The following is a 13235-nucleotide window of genomic DNA, read 5'->3' as shown; positions in this document are numbered from 1 at the left end:
GGTTGGAGAGTGGGAGAGAGAGAGGAGAGGCGGGGGGGCATCACTTTGAAGTCCACCCCCCCAACTGTTGCAGCTCCAGTTCTTTCCCCACCCGGCTTGGGTCTCCAGATGCACGGAGAGAGATCGTTGCTTTGATCTCGGAAAGCAGCAATTCATTCATTCGTTTCGTTTCATTTGGGGTGGGGGGGGGAGAAACGTGGTTGCGTAACTGAGAGCATAATAGCAACCATGCAGGGGGATGAGGTCATTGTGGAGGGGGAAGGGGGGGCAGAGAGCTGGGAGGGGAGCCCAGCATGGGCGTAGCCAGGGTGGACAGCAGCTGCCCCCCCAAAATCAAGTAAATCAATAAAAATACTTAACTGAGATTCTACCCCACAACATGAAGCCTGTCTCCCCCAACATAAATCCTGGCCACACCCATGGAGCGGGGGGGGGCTCTGTGGAGGGTGGGGTGGACTGGACAGGTCGGGGTGCAGCAGGAATTTTACCTAGTTCATCAGGGTTCCCTTAACCTTCTAGCCTGCTGTCACCCACCCCACCCCGAGCAGCAGACCCAAAGCCTTGAAACTCGGATGCAAGTGATGGGCAGAGCGGTGGGGAGAAAAGAACCGAAGCGAGGAGTTTTGGATTGAGCAAATCTTCTCCTAAGGAAGAACCATAGCTGTCAACTTACAGATTTGAAAATAAGGGACCAGCAGCCTCGAAAATAAGGGATCAGCAGCTAAAATAAGGGATCAACAATTACTTTGATAAAATACATATTTTGTTGCGGGCAAATGGCTTTAGATACCTATTAGGTCCATAAATTACCATATAGCATATATTCAACACACACAATAACCAGCAACAATTTGTTGTTGACGAAGGACAGCTGGACATAGAAAGGGCCCCATGACCTTCAGTAGCTTATTTAAGGGACATCATCAATAAGGGACAGCAGCGGGACATGGCGCTGGGATAAGGGACTGTCCCGCCAAATAAGGGACGCTTGACAGCTATGGGAAGAAACCCTAACGAAGTTTCCTGCTCCTCGCTGCGTTTTCTGCCTGCTCTGACCTCTGGCTTCTGCTGGAGGCTGGAGCAGATTCTTCTGCCTGCCTGGAAAGGAAGAAAAACAGTACGATTGCCAGCTTCTCCGCCTCCACTCTTGCCCGAACTGTCAAAAAAATCATTTTTGCTGGAGTTAAAATCAATCAATCTGTGTATATCGTAATCGAGATTTTTAAAAATACGTATAGAAACTTTATAAAAGAAAGTAGGAATTTTCCCCTGCTCTAGTCTCCTGCCAATAGAGCTTGCCAAAGGTTGATTTGTGATTTAACTGGTGAGAGTGGGTACAGTATTCCCAAGCGCAGCTAGGCGGCGCTCAAGAGCAACTTGTTCCGGCGGAAGTGACGCCATTTCCGGATGGAGTCTTTCATTGATTTATTTGGGTTTTTTTAATTGGAATAGCTATTGGGGAGAGTTCCGAGTTATCTCGATTAAAACTTCTTTAGTTCCTACAATGTTTAGGAAAGTTATTTGAGGACACCAAGCAAAATTCATTGGAGCACAATGGATTTTATAAATCCTTAACCACAAGTGTGATAATAAGTTAAATAACAAGTTCAGTTTAAAATGCCAGCCACGAATCCCGGCTAAAAAATAAATTGCACATGCGAACTAATAAAGAAAAACGCTCAGCTGTCATGAGGATCTGCACGTTTGAATCGAATTATCGTATTTCATGGGTACATTTCAATGCCCGTCTTTAACCCAGTGTACTAGTATTTAAGCCTTGGATCACTTCCATGAGCTCTGCCTGCTTAGACTGCTATATGAGTATACAAACTTTCGCCTTAACAAATGGAAACCTCAGCTCTGCAGATACCGACGTCACTGCCTGAACAGTACCAACCTCTGTCTGTGCGGGAGAAAACCCCACGGAGTCCCTAAGCCATGCACAGGATGGGGCAAGCGAACTCATCTCAAGCGAGAGCCAATGAAAGGGCCGGCCCACCCATGAGGCCAGGTGGGGAGACTGGCTCAGGCGGCAGAATCCACAGGGGCAGCAAATCTCAATGTAGATCTTCACTTACCTTTTCTTCCCTAGTGGGGAGAGGTGCGGTTTAGTGGTTCCCTTCAGGTGCCAAAATGTCTTGGGCGGCCCTGATGAATAGACATTCCCAGCCAGGAAGGGCTTTCTTATAGCATCCCTGAGGTACCCTCAGGGCAGATGCCCAAGCAGAGCCCTGCACGTCAGAATGGGAAGCAGACGTGCACACCACCACCGCAGCCAAGCCGAACCCCCAATTTTGAATCTGAAGCAATATTTACCATCTCAAGGGCGGGGGCTCCATTAAGTCCAGAGTCTAAAATTATCTACTCCCGTGGCAACTCATTTCCACCCCGCACCCCCGAAGGGTTTTCACCATCAAAGGCGGAGGAACCGAACCTTTATAACTTGCTCGACGTGCGGCAGAGCTTAGTTTGATCCCTTCAACCGCAGCGCGCCTTCGGGGCTGCAGCGAAGTTGTCCTGTGCGCCCCGGGCGCCTCCCGGTGGGATCTGCGGCGCTGGCGGGTTAAACGCGGCAGACAAAGCAAGTGGAGGCAATCGCCTGAGCTCTGGGCTTCGGAGAAAGCTGCAGCCCAGGCCTCGGTTTGCAGGGGGAAGGTTCCTTCAATTTATCACACAAACTTATTATTCCGCCCTTTCTCCCAGGGGTTTAGGGCCACATACTGGTATTTTCTCTCTTCCACCACCCAGGTTTCTCCGCAGTCAGCCTCCTCGGCGATTCTAACAGGGCTCTCCACAACCCAATTCCAGCCACTGCTTCTATTTCCCATTTTTATTCTCTCTTCCTGCACAATTGCATATTGACTGAATTTTTTTTTTTACACTTCGACACTAAGATGGGCTTTGCACTCCTTCCTGTAGGTCCGAAATGATCCCATCCTGGAATCACCAGCTCTTAAATTTTTCCCCCTCCGGCTGCTTTTTCTTAACGAAAATTGCGGGGGGGCACCTCGAGGGTGTTACCAGCTACGTGCGCCAGGGAAATGTAGGGGGCGATGCAAGATTCCACTAAACCAGAAAAGTGGGGAAGAAAAAAATCTTGTTTTGTTCTAGACAGCCTTTCCTAACACCACAATCCGTACGACTAGTCGCTGTTTCTCGCCACTAAAAGCGTGGATTTGTGTTGCTGGAGAGCAGGATTCTCCCGTTCTTTCGCCTGCAATGCGCTCTGCAGGGCGCGGATTGGATTTAAAGGATGGGGACTCTAGGTTTATTGACAACACGGACTGTCATAAACTCAGTTACCCCGCAACGATCCTGTTCACGCTGAAGACTAAACACGCAATCCTAGTCTCAGAGACACCGCGCATCTTAGAGTAAGGCGGCAACAAACAAACCTGCAGTTTTAGTCTCGTTGAACTTCGTGGCGCACTGCACACTTCCTAAATTTAAGTGGCCTGGAAGCAAGAGGATTAAAGCGAGCGTGCTTAGTTCGTACTACACACGGTTCCAAATCTAAAAACTTCGAGTGAACTGGATAGTCATAGTGGATGAGGCTCAAAACTAGCCCGATCCTCGCCTGATTCTTTCACTGGTTTAAAGGACTGTTACTTTAAAGAGTGCGATAAGTTGCCAGACTGTAGGCAACGGCCAAACTCCAGGGATTAGGTTTCAAGCGCTTTTAAATCCCATTGTTTCATTGAAATCAACTTTAGATCGCGAGTAACGTAAGCATCGGTTTATTTATTTTTTAATCCAATTTTGGTTGCTCGGCACCGATTAAGGAATTTAGGCGTTGAGGTATATTTTCATCCCGCTGCTTTGAAGCAATGTGCAGAAAGACAGGACAAAGACACGCGTCTTTCTGCCGCACGCGCTTTGGGCTCGGAAAGAACCAGCAGTTACAGGTAGACCCAGGCTCTATCTCACGGGAAGCCCTATGAAAATGGGTGGGAACGGAGCAAAAGAAGCAGCGACTCCCGGGCACTTCGGGGAGCCTGCGCAGGAGAACCTCCTCCCGGATGGTCTCCCCAGTTTGTGCATTTGCTGGGGCAAGAAAGGGGCAAAATTAGCTGCGCAATTCTACCCTAGCAAGATCCATTGGGACTGATTTCGGAGTAATTGCGCGTAGCATTGCGCTTTGAGGGGACCATGGCTGTGCTCATAATACACCTCTAAAGCACATCCCGAAGCGCTTTCTTCCCCTCAAATAATTCTGGGCATTGTCGTCCCCCACCCCCCGTTACATTTCGCAGCAACCCTGAACAAACTACAGAACCCAGAATTCTTTGAAGGGAAGAATGGGCTTCAAAGATAGTGCATGGATGGAGAGATGGCTAGAACAGGGTGAAAGGGAAGCACCGAAAGAAAAGACACAAGTTGGGCACAAGCGTCGTTAGAGGAGCGCATCAAAGGCGAGCGGCAGCCAAAGCCCCTGGAGAAACTGTTTGACTGCGATGCCTCGGCAGGCGAAGGAGTGTTTCGGGGGGAGCAGCCCAGAAGCGAGGCATTCCCTGGAAGTTGTTGCGCGCCCGCGGCCAAACAGGGCTGCGCGGACGCGGCCACCAGCTGCCGCCTTCTCTTGTCTGGGCGGCCTACTTGCTGGGCGCCCGGCTCCATTTCATCCTTCTTCTGCAGTGGCGGAACAGGCGCGGGCGCGGAGGGCAAGGACGCAAAGGGGGAAGCAATCTCTCCAGCAGCTGGGAGGCGGCGGAGCTCTGCGCCTCTTGCTCCTCCAGCGCAGGGCGCGGAGAGCTCACAGGGAGATGGCGAGGCTGATCTCCTTGGCAAGGGTGCCAACTTGAATAAAATATGGGGAGGGGGCAGGTAGGCCCCACCCCGACCTGGATCACAAGAGGAGGCACACACACACCACTTGAATGGCAATGGTCATCAACTTGGGGGGGGGGCTGGCCCCTTCAAATATTTTATTGGCCAGGGGGCGAAGGGACCTCGGCCCCTAGGAGTCCTGGCAAGCTAGTTGCTCCCCCAGCAAGTCGGAGTAGGTGGCATTTATTAACTTACTGGGTAGGGGAGATCAAAGGATCGGAGCTTAAGTCTATTAATTGAGCCTGTAGAGCTGGTCCAATGCTTTTTGCTGCCTGAGGCAGAACAAGTAGGGCGCGCGCGCACACACTCACACTTGATCCTATCCTCTAGGAACACAACACCTGCAGAAAAACGCACGCACACACCTCACAACCGCCTTTTCACCTCTCTGGCTGCTATATAAAAATAAAATAAAAGCGCAACGATAACAAAATAACAGTTCCGCGGTCATTTTATGACGTCCCAAACCAGCTGCCTAAGGCTCCTTCCTAATGGGAGGGCCGGCTCTGTGCTGCGGCGTGGCCCTGCTTTAGAAAAGACGGCCCGCTGTTGTTGCGACAGGCTTGTCAGGAGTGCAACCCTCTCTTTTGAGGGTGCCTTATTTTGAGGGCTGCCCAGCCCAAACCGTTCTTGGCATCCTCCTTCCTCCGGAGACAACGGAATGCGCCTCCAAGACGAACGGCTGGAGAATCACAGCGCCTGTTGTGGCTGCAGAGACCAAGATGCCACCGCTGCCTCCCGCTTTTGCTGCGTTAGCCTGCACCGAAGTGACCTGTAGCAAGCCTGGGTGGTGTGTATCGCGTGTATCCTGGGCTGCCCAGAAGACAACTCAGCCTCTCAGATGGGGGTTCAAAGGAAAGCAGAGCAACTACCTTTGGCACCAGCTTGGCTGCAGGAGGTGCTGGAAGGAGGCGGCGTCTCCAAGGCGCCTTAGGGACTCCAGCCCCAAAACAAGGAACCAGGCAAAGGGAGCGCCAGAGCCGTGGGCACTTTGCAGCATTCAGACGTTTCCCATTGCATTTCTATATTATAGCCACTATTTCTACACTTGCACCTTTGCCTAAACATCACCAGGTGCGATTTTAATGGAAGATGCCAAGGGTGCTTGTCTAAGAACGCAGCACATTATGATGTCAATAATGGTATTTTTTGTTGGGAAGCCATCTACAGTAGTGTCTCCTAGCTCACCCCCGTCCAATTACGTTCCCTTGCTGAATGAAGAGATTTAAATAAACCTTCATAAATGCTGAAATTTGCTGGTCTGTGCGCGTTTTTTGGGTGGGGGGGAGCCAATGCCAAACACCACCAGGTGGATATCCAGGTTAAGCTTCCCTTCTTGCTCCTACCAGCCAGAAACAAAGGCTGTGCAAGTACAGTGGTACCTCGGGTTACATATGCTTCAGGTTACCGGTACATACACTTCAGGTTACACACTCAGCTAACCCAGAAATAGTACCTCGGGTTAAGAACTTTGCTTCAGGATGAGAACAGAAATCACGCCGAGACCCCATTAGCTAAAGTGGTGCTTCAGGTTAAGAACAGTTTCAGGTTAAGAACGGACCTCCGGAACGAATTAAGTACTTAAACCGAGGTACCACTGTACCTCCACGCTCCGAGATGTCTGGGTCACTTGGCAAGATATTCTTCTCCCCATCAGATGTCCATGTCACCCCTTTCCCGTCAAGATTATTTCAGTCGGAAGCTGCAGCTCCATAATGGAAGATGCGCGCACGGCCCTTTTTAAAAAATGATGCCAATCCAAGAGGCGTAGGACATAATATAATGTTTGAGGACTGGGAAAGATTGTGGAAGAAAGGGGTCAAGTTCACCGCATGTACTTTGTTAAAGGAAAATATAATGAAAATGATGTACAGATGGTATTTGACTCCTGTAAAATTAGCAAAGATCTATCATAATTGTGACAATATATGTTGGAAATGAAAAGGAAGGAACCTTTTGTCATATGTGGTGGACCTGTCCCAAGGTGAAAGACTTCTGGGGAAAGAAGTGTAATTTTCAATAAGGCTATGATTTAGGTTTGTTTGTCTTGTGGGTTTGTTTGTTTGTTTATAATATTGTGAAAACTAATAAAAAAAATTTTTTTTTGGGGGGGGGAATGATGCCAATCCTGGGCCGCCGGTCCGTGAGCCAACCAGCCAGGGAGAAGAAAATGGCTCCGTGAGGTAGTCTAGAGGCCGGATACCTCGGCGGTGCAGCCGAATATGGCGCCCGACTCCGGCGCCCCCTCAGTCCCCACCATCCCCGGTGGCCTCGCCGAGAGTCCGCCAAGAGCCGCCGGCCTAGCAAGGCGGGAAAGCCGCACCGGGAGGCCGGGAAGAGAGGCCGCGCGGCCCCTTCCTTCTCCTCCTCGCCCGCGCCGCCATTTTGCCCGCTCAGGCCTCCCCCATTTCCAGCGCGCCCTCCTCGCAGGCCTCTTCTTCCTTGCCGCCGCCGCCTCAGGCCGCTTTGGCGCCTCCGGCCTCCTCCACCGCCTGGAGGTTTCCGGGCCTCTCCGAGGGGCAGACACAACAAGCCGCCTCTCGGGACCCCAGGCCTCCTCTCGGCCTCCCGGGGACCGGGCTGCCGCCTGACGGGAGGCCGGGTCAGAGAGAGGCCGGGGCGGCCTGGGTTTGGCAAAGGGCCGGTGAAAGGCGGCCTTCGGGGCCTCCCTGGGCGGAGGCTGCAATTGAGGCCCGGGAGTGTCCGGCTCGGGAGGCCGGAAAAGTTTGCTGGGTGCGCTGCGGAGCTCGGCCTGCCAGGGGGGGAAGCGGGGCTGGAAATGCTCCGTTTTTTGTGGACGGGACGTGGAAACGGCGAGTCCGGAGTCGCCGGAGAGGAGACGGATTCATATCCAGGATGGCAATTTGGAAAGCGCCCTCCGTGGGGATGTTTTGCCATTTAAAAGGGAGAAAAGGAAGAGGCCTGTTGCTTTTTCTCCTTTTCTATGCTGCATCTCTATGAAGCTTGTTATGGTGATACTCGAAATCCGCTTTTCCTTCCTCTTTTTTTTTAAATAAGAACCGAAAACTTGCACCGATATGTATGCACATCTTTCCTTTCTTAATATATATATATATATATTCCCTTTTCTAGATTCACATTCATCCAAATGGCATCGCAGTGGCATGAGATTTAAATTGGTTTCCCCTCCCAAAAACCAATTGATATTGCAAAGGTAAAAAGCAAACACTGGTCAGAAGACTGAATTTTGAGTTTCTCTTCCTTGGCTTTCCATCTCACATTTTCATACCTGGTGAAACTAGAGTGAGAGAAGCGCTCTTCAAGGGTCTTGTGTGAAAATGGGTTGCAGCACAATTCTTTGGGAACTTACTCAGAGGTAAGTCTTAAGTTCAACAGGGTTGTTTCCCCCTTTAGAAAATGTGTTGAAGTTTGCAGTTCTGAAGATGCCCCACTTTTGCAGGGGATGATGCATTCCAGGTGAAATATATACTTTATTGGCATTACAGGAAAACAGCCATTTAAGGGAATGGCTAGAATCTCGTCACAGCTCTCCATAGGCTCAAAGGGGTCAATTCTCCTCTGCCATCCTATATTCTGCACAACTCTAGGAAATGTTAAGTGGGAGAGCTGCAGGGAGGGTGGACCATGTCATTTAGGCCTTTTGATTTCAACATTGATAACTTTTGTTTATACACTTACTCTGAAGCTGTCAATTATAATTGCGTGCTCTCCTCTAGCTCCGCTGCATGGCAGTCCAACAGATCTGGACAGGATACCACCTGATTTAGCTAATCATACACTTTACTAGAGAAATACAGGTCTTTTCCATCTTCTGGTCTATAGTAGGTATAGAGTGGTGAGAGTGGAAATGTACTCTAACTTCAGGGAGGTCAGAAGAGCTAAAAAGTAAAGTGGAGAAGAGGAGTGGAGCAGGAATTCCAACAGTGCAAACCTAAGTGTATACACTATACTCAGTGGGATTTGCCTGCTAGTAAAAATGCTTAGTAATACAGCCCCAAGGAGGAGTTTAATTACTAAAGTGAGCATCTGAAACAGATCTTTAAAATCACTTGAGGTGGAGGGAAAGAGTGTGCTTCTCACAAATTTCTACAGCTTCTCACAAGAAGAATATCTTCATGGTAATAAACTGAGCCCTACACTATTTGACCCACATCAGTTGTTTTCAATTGCTATTCACAAAATTACTACTTTTATGCTGGCAGGTTTTTCAGAATAGGATTAATTTTCATGATTCCAATGAGTGGTTACTCAGGATGGGAATGGTCTGAATCTGCAGAAGCTCTACAACGTGGACCATTTTCAGAGCCTGGAAGCTTGTGCAACATGTGCACAGGCTTGCAATGTGACACCATCATGCGTGTTTTGCATAGGTTTCTGCCTGTGCAGCTTGTAGGTCATTGGATGGAGGTCAGATATAACTGCCTTGGGAAGATCATTCATCCTGATAGGTGGCTTTAAAAAAATGCATTTAGAAATAGTTTTCAGTGGACTTAACAGTAACAACTGTTAGTCGCCTGGCCCTGTCAAAGCAAAAATGTTACCGGTAAATATATTTTAGAAAATGGCCTGCTCTGTCACTCTGGTCTGTTGACATACAATGCTGCTGTTTACATGGAATGGTGAGGTTTCTTACTTCAGGACAAAAGTGCCCAAATCAGCTACAGCATTTGCTTAATCTGAAATATGGAATGAAATCTCAAACTCGGATTCAAAACAGAAATGAAATAGTACTTTCAGAATTTGAAATAATCTTTTGACAGCAACAAATGAAGGGCATCAGTCTTATGCATGTCAACTCAAAAATAAGCCCCATTTTGTGCATGGGAGTGCAATTCCTATAAGCATGCATAGAATCCAGCTGATAGGCCCCTTTTGCTCTGATGATGTCACATAATGAAATGAATGTGGGAATGTCTGTATACTGAGTATTTCAAGAAACTGGATACCACTTAGAATTAGTTGACTGAATAGCATAGCAGGAGCCTTGGAATTTCTGGGGGCCAAATTGCAGGTGATACTCAGTTGACTTTTGTGACTCCTGAATCCCACAACAGTAAAGGGGAATATTTGGTAGCCCATAAACTTGGCCAAAGAACAAAAACAAAAAAAAACTTTTTCTCATGCCTACTTAAACCATGACCCTTCAAAGACAGATTACCCAAGAAAGCATGATGGCATTCAGCCTCAAGCTTTGACAGAAGGTGCCTTAGAAGCCAGTCTAACTAAAAATAAAAAGTGTGTTGAAAAAAATGGAAGAATAAACAAAACAAAACGGCAATACGGTTGCGGGGCTTCCACTGAAAAACGCAGTGTGCAAATCTTTGCTACAGGCGTTAGGGTGCTGCTGCTATCCAGACGGTGTCAGAAGTTAATGGTTATTTTAATAAAACCGAGATGAGCAGAGCCCAAGCCCTTGAAGGTGGAGAGGGAGACGGGGCAATGCGGGGTGCAGGAGAGAATTCACGGAAGAGGGATCTCTCTGCCAAGAGATTTCGTGCAAATGCTGCGCTGTGCTTCCCGCCATGCAGCAGCATTCATCAGCTGCAACATTCTCAGAAACACTCGCTCATAACGGGCCCACTTGGGAGGTACTTCAGTGCAAAAGCAAGGAAAGGCAGTGAATGTCTGGATCTAATGGTTTACCCAGAAGAAAATCCCACTGGTTTTAGCAGGGCTTCCTGGGATCGAAGCCTTTATCTGAACACCCTAGGGAAAGAAGGACGTGGGAGAATTGAGAGATCCAGCACCTGCGTTTGTGAAATCAACGTGATCACCACCAGAAGGGCGAAGAAGACCGTCGCAACCATTGAAACCAAAGATGAAATTATACATTGCTGTCCCCGCCCCTTGCATGCGCTTTCTTCGCCCTCCAAAAAGCAAGGAGGACATGTCCGTCATTTGTTTTAAAACAACGGAAAAGAAACCAGTTCGACCTCTGCCTTCTCCATTTATTCTTAAGAATGCAGCGCTTTGCCTAAGAGAGAAATTATTTCCCGCAAAAATTCAGCCTCAGGGTCCTGGATGCCCAGTTATCCAGCCACTATCTCAGCTGAACTCTTAGCAAAGGCGTTGCAGGCGCCAGCCTCTGGGAAGATCTCCTGCGCCAGCCCCATAGAAACCAACGTCGGTTACTCAAAGGCCCCGAGGGGCAAGGGTCTTCTGCCACTTGTACGCAGCTTAATTCGTTCTTCCAGATCCCCTAAACCAGATTTCAGCGCCCCGCTGCCCTTTCTCGCCCTGCGCGACGCTGTCCTGGTCTCTCCTCTCCCCAACACCCCTTTCCATAAAAGACGCCGGGGAGACTTTCCACTGCGCGGCTTTCCGCTCGAAAACCTCTAAAACTTTACTGCGGGGAAGGATTGAAGGCCTGAGGGGAACGCCGTCGAGATTTCTCACTAAGGCAGTCTGAAGCAGAGGGAGCCGTCGTTGCATTTGATCTGGTCTATAACGGAAAAGTTCCGAAAGCGCGCTGGCGAAGCCTCCGTTCGCACTCTGCGCGGCCCTTGCGCGCCACTTGTGGATCACGGAGCTTTAGCCTGTGCGCTAGGCCCTCCGAAGGAAGCAGCCCTTTTGCACTCCACCCTGGCCTCTCGCCTTGCTCTGCCTCCTTCCAAACCCATCCTCACCCGCGTCTTGTCCAGCTCTCAGGCGGTGACAAAGAGGGGCCGCTTGCCTTTCGCCAGCTGCTTCCACCGGCCTTCGGTTTCGACCACGCCAGACACCCGCTCCTGCCTCCTCGGAAAGCAGGCGCACCTGCCCGCGCACCCTGGGTGCCATCCGACTGCGTGGCATCTTCTCTCGCCACGGCGCAAAGCAGAGAGAGAGGTCGCCTTAGGGATGGCGCTGCAGATCGCGCGGATTTCCACCCGTGCCGATGCGGAGCTCGACACAGCTAGAGAGCAAAGTTCAACCTAGAAACAGCCCCCTCCCTCGGGAGGGGTGCGTGCAGGGGGGGTAGAAAACGGCGCAAAAGGGCGGCTGTGCCCTGGCCTTTGTTTAAACAACCCACCTCCCTCACCGCTTCTCAGTTAGGAAGTGGGGCTGCCTGTGGCTGATCTCCCCTCTGCGCTTTTTACTCTTCTGCGCAATCCCCTTACCCAAAGGTTCCTTAAGCTTGAATAGGGCTGCCGGGGAGCTTGCCAAGAGGTCGGCTGCCTGTGGGTGAGGATTCAGAGCCCCTTCCCCACACGCCCAGGCGCAGGGTCCAAAAGGGCAAGCGCTCTAGCCTAAGAAAAGCAATCAAGGCCCTGTGGCACCTCGGCTACTTCGGGAGACCTTGATGAAATGGGTCCAGCCCACGAAACCCATTCAGGTCGGGTCGCAGCGCACTATCCTTTCAGGGTGTCTCAGCTGCTTTGACTGCAGGCGGAGAGACGCGAGAATCGGACGCGCAAACTGCTCCAATTTGCAAGCAGTTTTAAGCGAAAGCAGCTGCATGTAAGGCGACTCGGTCCCAGCCAGGTCCATGTAACTAATTGGCCGGAGTCGACCCAGGCTTTGATTCAGGCTGTCCAGTTAACGAGGAAGTGGGGGGGGGGAGCGGAGGTCTGGTTGCCTCGAAATGCGATGAAACAGCTTTAACCTTTGGGCTGACGGAGACCGAATTAATGCTGCAATCCATCTTTTGGGGAAAATATGGGGAGATTCTGTTTTGGGTCTGTGGAAACAGAGGAAGCCCCCAAATATCTCCCCCCCTTCTCCCATTTCGGACAATTATGTTTGTCCACAAAAGCGGAAAGACAAAACAAACCCCGGCCAAGTCCTCACCGACGCCTGCTGTTAAACCAGAGGCGGAGGGTGATAAAATCAAAAGGGAACCTGGTGGCTCGGTTTTTCTAAGCGCCCCCCACGCCAACCCCCGTTTCTAGTAACGCACTCAATCGAAGTTCCCCCTTTCCTGGAGAAAAACAGATAAATTTATGAAGGGATAGCTAAGAGAATAATTACAGGGGAAGGCCGTTAAATTTTATTTCGAATCCCCAAAGGCAAAAGCTGACATTTTATTGCAAACATCTGGCGGGCTTAAGGAGGCTGGCATGGGGTTGGTTGGTTCCAAACTCTTAATGCCGGTGTGTGTTTTAATTCGGAGCAAAAAAGCAAGAGAAGCCTCGTCAAAACACGCTTCCACTCTCCCCAAACCCTATTTGCTCAGTTAACAAAAAAAAGGGGGGAGGGTTAGCAAGAATCCTTTGTGAGGTTCTCTTGCGCACGCCTCGCGGAGCTGCCTAGAGCTCGTGTGGTGGAGCGGGGCGCGGGCTATTGACCAATACGGTCTACTTGGGAGTAAGCCACCCTGAAGAAGCTCAGGCTCCTGCAGCAGATGGAAATGCCAGTCAACGCCTCCCACCCACAACCTCTTAAAATCTCACTCGCTAACTGTCCTTAAGGGAAGCTATTCCTCGATCCCCACCCCATCCTCTCCCCAC

Source organism: Podarcis raffonei, chromosome 17 (assembly GCF_027172205.1).
Source record: "Podarcis raffonei isolate rPodRaf1 chromosome 17, rPodRaf1.pri, whole genome shotgun sequence".
Taxonomy (NCBI): Eukaryota; Metazoa; Chordata; class Lepidosauria; order Squamata; family Lacertidae; genus Podarcis; species Podarcis raffonei.
Note: the sequence above shows the minus strand (reverse complement) of the source record.